Here is a 6,656-nt window from a genome sequence, read left to right on the forward strand (position 1 = left end):
AAGTAAGTGGCATTGTCAGAGCTGGCCATGCTGGCCATCTGTTGGGCAGCTGCACGTGTCTGCAAAACCCAGCATGCTGCTACACATGTCTTTGGATCAGAACCATACCATTTCCAGATTCAAAGTATCCTTTCGGTGGCTTACACCATGCTATTATTAATTGCTTAAACCAAGCTATTTCCAGGTTCAAAATGTAGTCTTTAAGTTGCTTAATTATTTCAATTAGATGTTTCCCTTAACCCAACACAACATGCCATTTCCCCAAAGCCGTAGTATGGGGAAATATTTCCCCCAAAATCACCCTAGCAAAGTGTATGGAAGAAAAAGAAAATGCACACCACTCAATTTTCCCAAGTCACACCACACATTAACTAGTTCAACATTTCTTATCCTTTGACTCCAGATCGTACATGGACCCATCCTCAAACTTACTCTCCTGCACTACCAAGTTTAAAATCAGTCTGTTTAACCCATTTTCTGACTGTAAGCCATGGAACCTACTGCCCCCACCAATTTCTCATTCTCATGGTGAATTCAGTCAATGGTCTCTCTTCCTTGGAGGTTAATAAGCAGAGTTTGGATGACCATGTGCCATGGATGCTTCAGATTCCTCCAGGGGGTTGGAATAGATGACCCTTGGGGTCCCTTCCAACTCTACAATTCTATGATCCTTAATGACTGTCGCCCTATAATATTCTGAAACAGTCCCCCCCCCAAAAAAAAGCTTCTCTTGAATTCACAGTACCCAAGTTCTGAAAAATAAATCACACCCAATCCATTTAGAATGTTTTCTAAAAACCATCTTGACAAACTGTTTTCTGAAGCTACTGTCACCAAACTTAAAAGGGGCATTTTTTCCCCAGCAGCACTTCTACCAGTATAAGTAGCACTGTACAATTTTGTTTTGTTTTCTTTTCCCAAGACAACAGGCCTTCAGAGACATGCTTTGACTTGCTGTATTTTAGTAAAGCATTTGAGTGCTACTGTTCTTGACGCTACTAAGATGAGTTTGACCAAACTGCGGGAGGCAGTGGAAGACAGGAATGCCTGGTGTGCTCTGATCCATGGGGTCACGAAGAGTCGGACACTAAACGACAACAACATACAAATAAGTGGGTATGAAAATGAAGAAACTTCACTTCAGCCGTGAAATTTATTGCATCTTTATTGTAAACACCCTGGCACAGGAAAGATGTGCAAGGAAATGGTATATAAAAATTAACCTTGCACGGAAATATTATGATGTATCTGCTTATTTTACACTTGCTTCAAATTTTATTAAGAATGCAAATTGAGGATTTAAACATGTGATATGTTTCTGATATGTCGCAGAGCAGTTCCGATTTGAGGTGTCCAAAGTATACATTTTATACTAACCAAAGTTTCCAGATTGTCTGCAGAGCTGCCCTTGAAGACAATTCAGTTGGACATATTTCAGAATATAAATAAGCTGTGGCTAGGGCAAAACTGTCCACGACCACCACTAACACAATGATCTTAACTGGTGAGAAGTACTTCAACGATGCGATATCTAATTTCAAGATGGTAAGATTTTGTTACTTTAGTTTATTGTGCTTCAGAAGCATACAGAATGACTTTCTGTGAATAAGCCGGCTGTTATCTCAATTACACTGATAGGGAATGAAGGATGAGAGACAGCAAGTCATTCAAGGTTATCAGGCAAGGTTGTGGATGAGGAGGCATTTATAGCATTCTCTCCTAGAACTTGTCTGAGCTGCCACCACTGGCCATTCAGTTAGAAAGGGTTTATTTATTAAATTTATATCCTGCACTTCCTCCCAAAGGGTGGCAAACAACAAGAGTTAAAGCAACAAAAACATCTTAAAAACAATTCCAATACAGATGCAGACTGTACTGGGGAAGATCTCAACTTAAACTGTTTGTTGAAAGTTACAGATAGGTAGCCGTGTTGGTCTGCCATAGTCAAAACAAAAAAATTCCTTCCAGTAGCACCTTAAAGACCAACTAAGTTAGTTCTTGGTATGAGCTTTCGTGTGCATGCACACTTCTTCAGATACGCTGAATATGCACACTTCAGATATGCACACTTCTTCAGATACGCAGATCTGAAGAAGTGTGCATGCCCACGAAAGCTCATACCAAGAACTAACTTAGTTGGTCTTTAAGGTGCTACTGGAAGGAATTTTTTTGTTTTGTTTGTTGAAAGATGGAGGTATTCAGCAGGAACTGAAAAGAAAAGAGAGATAGTGTCTATCTCTCATATTCAAGTGACGGGAATTCTTCAGGGCAGATTCCACAACATTAAAGCCCTCACCTCCAAAAGAGGTCCAGAGGGTGCTGAACGGGCCTTTTCTGTGGTCGTTCCCCATTTGTGGCATGTTCTCCACAGGGAGGTTTGCCTGGCGCCTTCGTTATATCTTTAGGTGCCATGTTAAAACATCCCTCTTTCAACCAGGCCTTTGGCTGTTAATCCATTGGGGGTATTGAGTCCCCCTCTCTTTTACTATTATGCATTTTGTGTTTTATGTTGCCACCTGCCTTGTGGTCTCTTGAGGAAGGGAGGTATATAAATTTAATAAATAATAAATGCCCAATTCATAGAATCAGAGTTGGACGGGACTCAAAGTGTCATCTAATCCAACCCCACTGCAATGCAGGAATCTCAACTAAACCATCCATGACAGATGGCTATCTAAACCCTGCTGAAAAACCTCCAGTGATGGAAAGTCCACAATCTCCTGAGGGAGAATGTTCCACTGTCAAACAGCTCCTACTGTCAGAAAGTTCCTCCTGATGTTTAATCAGAATCCCTTTTCTTGTAGCTTGAAGCCATTGGTTCAGGTCCTAGCCTCTGGAGCAGGAGAAAACAAGCTTGCTCCATCTTCCACGTGAGAGTCCTTTAGATATTAGAAGATGGCTACCACATCAGCTCTCAGTCTCCTCTTATCTAGGATAAACACACCCAACTCTCTCAACCATTCCTTATAAGGCTTGGTTTTCAGACTCTTGATCATCTTGGGTGCCGTAAGCTACAAAAGTTCCAGCTTATCAATATCCTTCTTAAATTGTGGCACCCAGAACTGGATACAGTGCTCCAGGTGTGGTCTAACCAAGGCCGAATAAAGTAGTACCGTTACTTCCCTTGATCAGGACACTATACTTCTGTTGATGCAGCCTAGAATATTAGCTTTCTTATTTTTTGCTGCTGCTGCTGCATCATACTGTTCACTCATGCTACACTTGAGGTCCACTAAGACCCTTATTTCCTTTTCGCATGTACTGCTAGTAAGCCTTACATTTGTTCCCACTGAAATTTGTTCCTACACTGTGCAGAAAGGATATCCTGACCGTGCAGAGCACAGTGATCAAGTGGGCATATACAAGGTGTGAGATTATCTTTCAGGTATGACCACTTATCTAGGTTCCGAGATAGCATTTGATTTGAAAGCGATTGCAACAATTCTTCTAGAGTATTTTTCAAAGTTCTTCCATATAAAGGTTTTATCTGAAGATCCTAGAAACTACAACAGGGCCATGGGCACAGGGCAGTATGCTTACTATCACACTGATGCTATAAAGTTAAAACATTTTAACTAGATTTACAATTTAATAATGCCTTACTGCCACAGAAGCCTTTTTTGATCCTTCCAAATAACCTGTAAGCAGACAGCCAGAGGTGAAAGTATTTAAATCAGTAATCAAGTCCAAATGGCTGCAAGGTTTAACCAAAGGGTACTCTGATTCTACTCATTCCTTTGGAACAATCATAATTGCTTTCAAATGGTGACAGACAGACAGACAGCTCCCAGATGGAAGGCTCTTGAGAGCTCTGAACATATTTTGCCTTCTTCCCTGGAAAAGATTAATGTCAGGTAATTGACAGGCCCACACTATAAAGCTATTTCAGAATAATAATGTTTAATGAAGCCTTGGTGCATGAGTGATCCCCTTTGAAATTCATGAATGTTCTGACCTTCTCACTTCAGGAAATACTTCTCTGGAAAAGGTACTTTAATCTCTGTACTTCATTGCACACATTTTAAATGAAAAACACCCGTACAGAGAAGACAATATTCCTTGACTTCATAAGAATCTCTGATCTTGGCCTCCCAGAGATGCATACACATTGTACAAATGGATGGAGAATGACATCTCTTGAAAACAAAGAAAACACCAAATGACATATCTTGCCTTGATCTAGAGACCCTTGTGGAAACAGCAGGCTGTGTAACTACTGCTACAAGCAAATATATCCCCTGCCACTATCAGCCAAAGCACCAATCATTTGCTTGGCAGGGTGTAGTAGCACTAGAATAATAGAATAGTAAAGTTGGAAGGGACTCCAAGGGTCATCTAGTCCAACCCTCTGCAATACAAGAATCTCAACTAAAGCATCCATACTATACAGGGCAGCATGCATTTTTGTAGCATAATCCATCCATCCATCCATCTGGTATCCGCCTACTTCAGACACATCAGCTAGTGTCTAAGTCAGGCATAGGCAAACTTGGCCCTCCAAATGTTTTGAGACTACAATTCCCACCATCCCTGACCACTGGTTCTGTTAGCTAGGGATGATAGGAGCTGCAGTCCCAAAACATCTGGAGGGCCAAGTTTGCCTATGCCTGGTCTAAGTCACAGTCCTGACCACCACCACCCCCGCGCGCATTCATTATAAGACTGGATCTTAAGATTAAAACTGTAAAATTTAAAATATTTGAACTCTTCCATCCCCCTTTTCTGGTTTCTGATTTAGCACTACGCAGATACTGTATTCCAGCTCAGTTAAAACCAGTTTTAAATTATTCATGTACCTACTTCATCACCATCACTGCTATCAAACATTTATTTGGTGCCAATATTATACAGTGGTACCTTGGTTCCAGAAGTGAGCGTTTCGGTTCTCGAATTTTTTTTGGAAGTCGAATGTGTCCTAAGTCCCGAGCTTCCATTTTTACTGTTGCGCCAGCTGAGCCGCTTTGATGAGAGATCCAGAGAGATTGAAAGATTGCACTGATTGGAGTGGTGGGGGAAGTGTTTTAGGGGTGGTTTTTCAACAGCCTGGAATGGATTAATCCGTTTTGCATTACTTTCTATGGGAAAGCATGCCTTGGTTTTGGAATGTTTTGGTTTCGGAACGGACTTCCGGAACGGATTAAGTTCGAGAACCAAGGTAACACTGTACTGTCCTTGCCTGGAAGCCTTATGATGTGTTAGTATTATAGGATAAGAACAGATACTTGGGACGAGGGAAACAACTGTGAACGTAAGAGCCTGCTGTTTCCATTTACAGTGGTGCCCCGCAAGACGAATTTAATTCGTTCCGCAAGTTTTGTCGTCTAGCGAATTTTTCGTCTTGCGAATTATTATTTAGACAAAGGAAACAAAGTCGCGAGACGTTTTCGTCTTGCGAAGCAAGCCCATAGGGAAATTCGTCTTGCGAGGCAACTCGAAAACGGAAAAACCTTTCGTCTAGCGAGTTTTTTGTCTTGCGAGGCATTCGTCTTGCGAGGTACCACTGTAATAATTAACTTACTGATACTGCAGCATCTTTAATTTTTGAAATCATGCATTTATTCCCTTAACTTGTAATATATGACTGCTTATTTCAGTTACAATAGCAGGAAGTGAAAGAATAGCTGGCTGTTTTTTTCTTTCACGCTACTGTACATTTTCTTCCTAATTCATTAAGTTCATGGCTCCATCGTAGGAATAGGAAAAGAGCTACCTCTGGTGGCAACGAGCTGAAATGTACTATGTGAATATCCTACAATACAGAAACTAATCTGTATGGCTATTCAAATGTACACCTCATTACTATCTCAGAAAGGAATTACAGTACATTACAAAAACATTCCTTTTCCTCCTGGCTGTTGTCTAATTAAACAATCTGGGACCTTTTAAACTGTGGAGGCGAGGGCGGGAAAGCTGTATTTGTTTGTTACCATGTTATGTGTTTTTGTGTTTTTTATGTTGTAAAGCACCCTGTGATTCTTGGATGAAGGGTGATCTAGAAATTTAATAAATAAATAAATTTCTTGTTTGGGTATCTTGTGGAATCCTGACAGATATTTCAACACACAAGAGGAAGTGGTAGGGCTGTGATTGCTTCCAAATGTCCTATTCATTGAGCATTCATCCCAATTTGTTTGCTCAAAGTTTGCAGGAGTTTTCTATGTTCACTGCTTTTTGAAGATTCATTCTTACCAAAAATAAAAAATAAAAATCTACTTTTGGAGAGAGATGGGGAGCAGATTTGTTGTGCAAGTACGTCAAATCCACTTTAAATACTACCCACAAAATAGTAACAGTCTCAAAGCAGCCTTTGCTGACTTCTCAGCTTCTGAAAAGAGTTTGCAGTCATGCAAGAAGCTGGAGCATAGGAGTTTATGGCTCTGTACTGCAGATACACCCCATTTCAGCTCCCAGTGCCAGTGAAAAACACTAGGAGGGACAGAGACGGTTCAAATGCCCTTTGTTTCTCTCTCTGCACTCAGCCTACCCCCTTCAAATGTTGGAATAATCCACCATCATTATTATTTCATTATTTATACCCCACCAATCCTTCTGGTTTTCCCCAGCCACTCTGGGCGGCATTAACTTGGTTTGAAGAAGGAAAATAGCAGCCTTTTGCCCATTTGCAGACTCCCTAACATTTTAATTGTGCCAGAGCC

The sequence above is a fragment of the Podarcis muralis genome, chromosome 11, assembly GCF_964188315.1.
Source record: "Podarcis muralis chromosome 11, rPodMur119.hap1.1, whole genome shotgun sequence".
Taxonomy (NCBI): Eukaryota; Metazoa; Chordata; class Lepidosauria; order Squamata; family Lacertidae; genus Podarcis; species Podarcis muralis.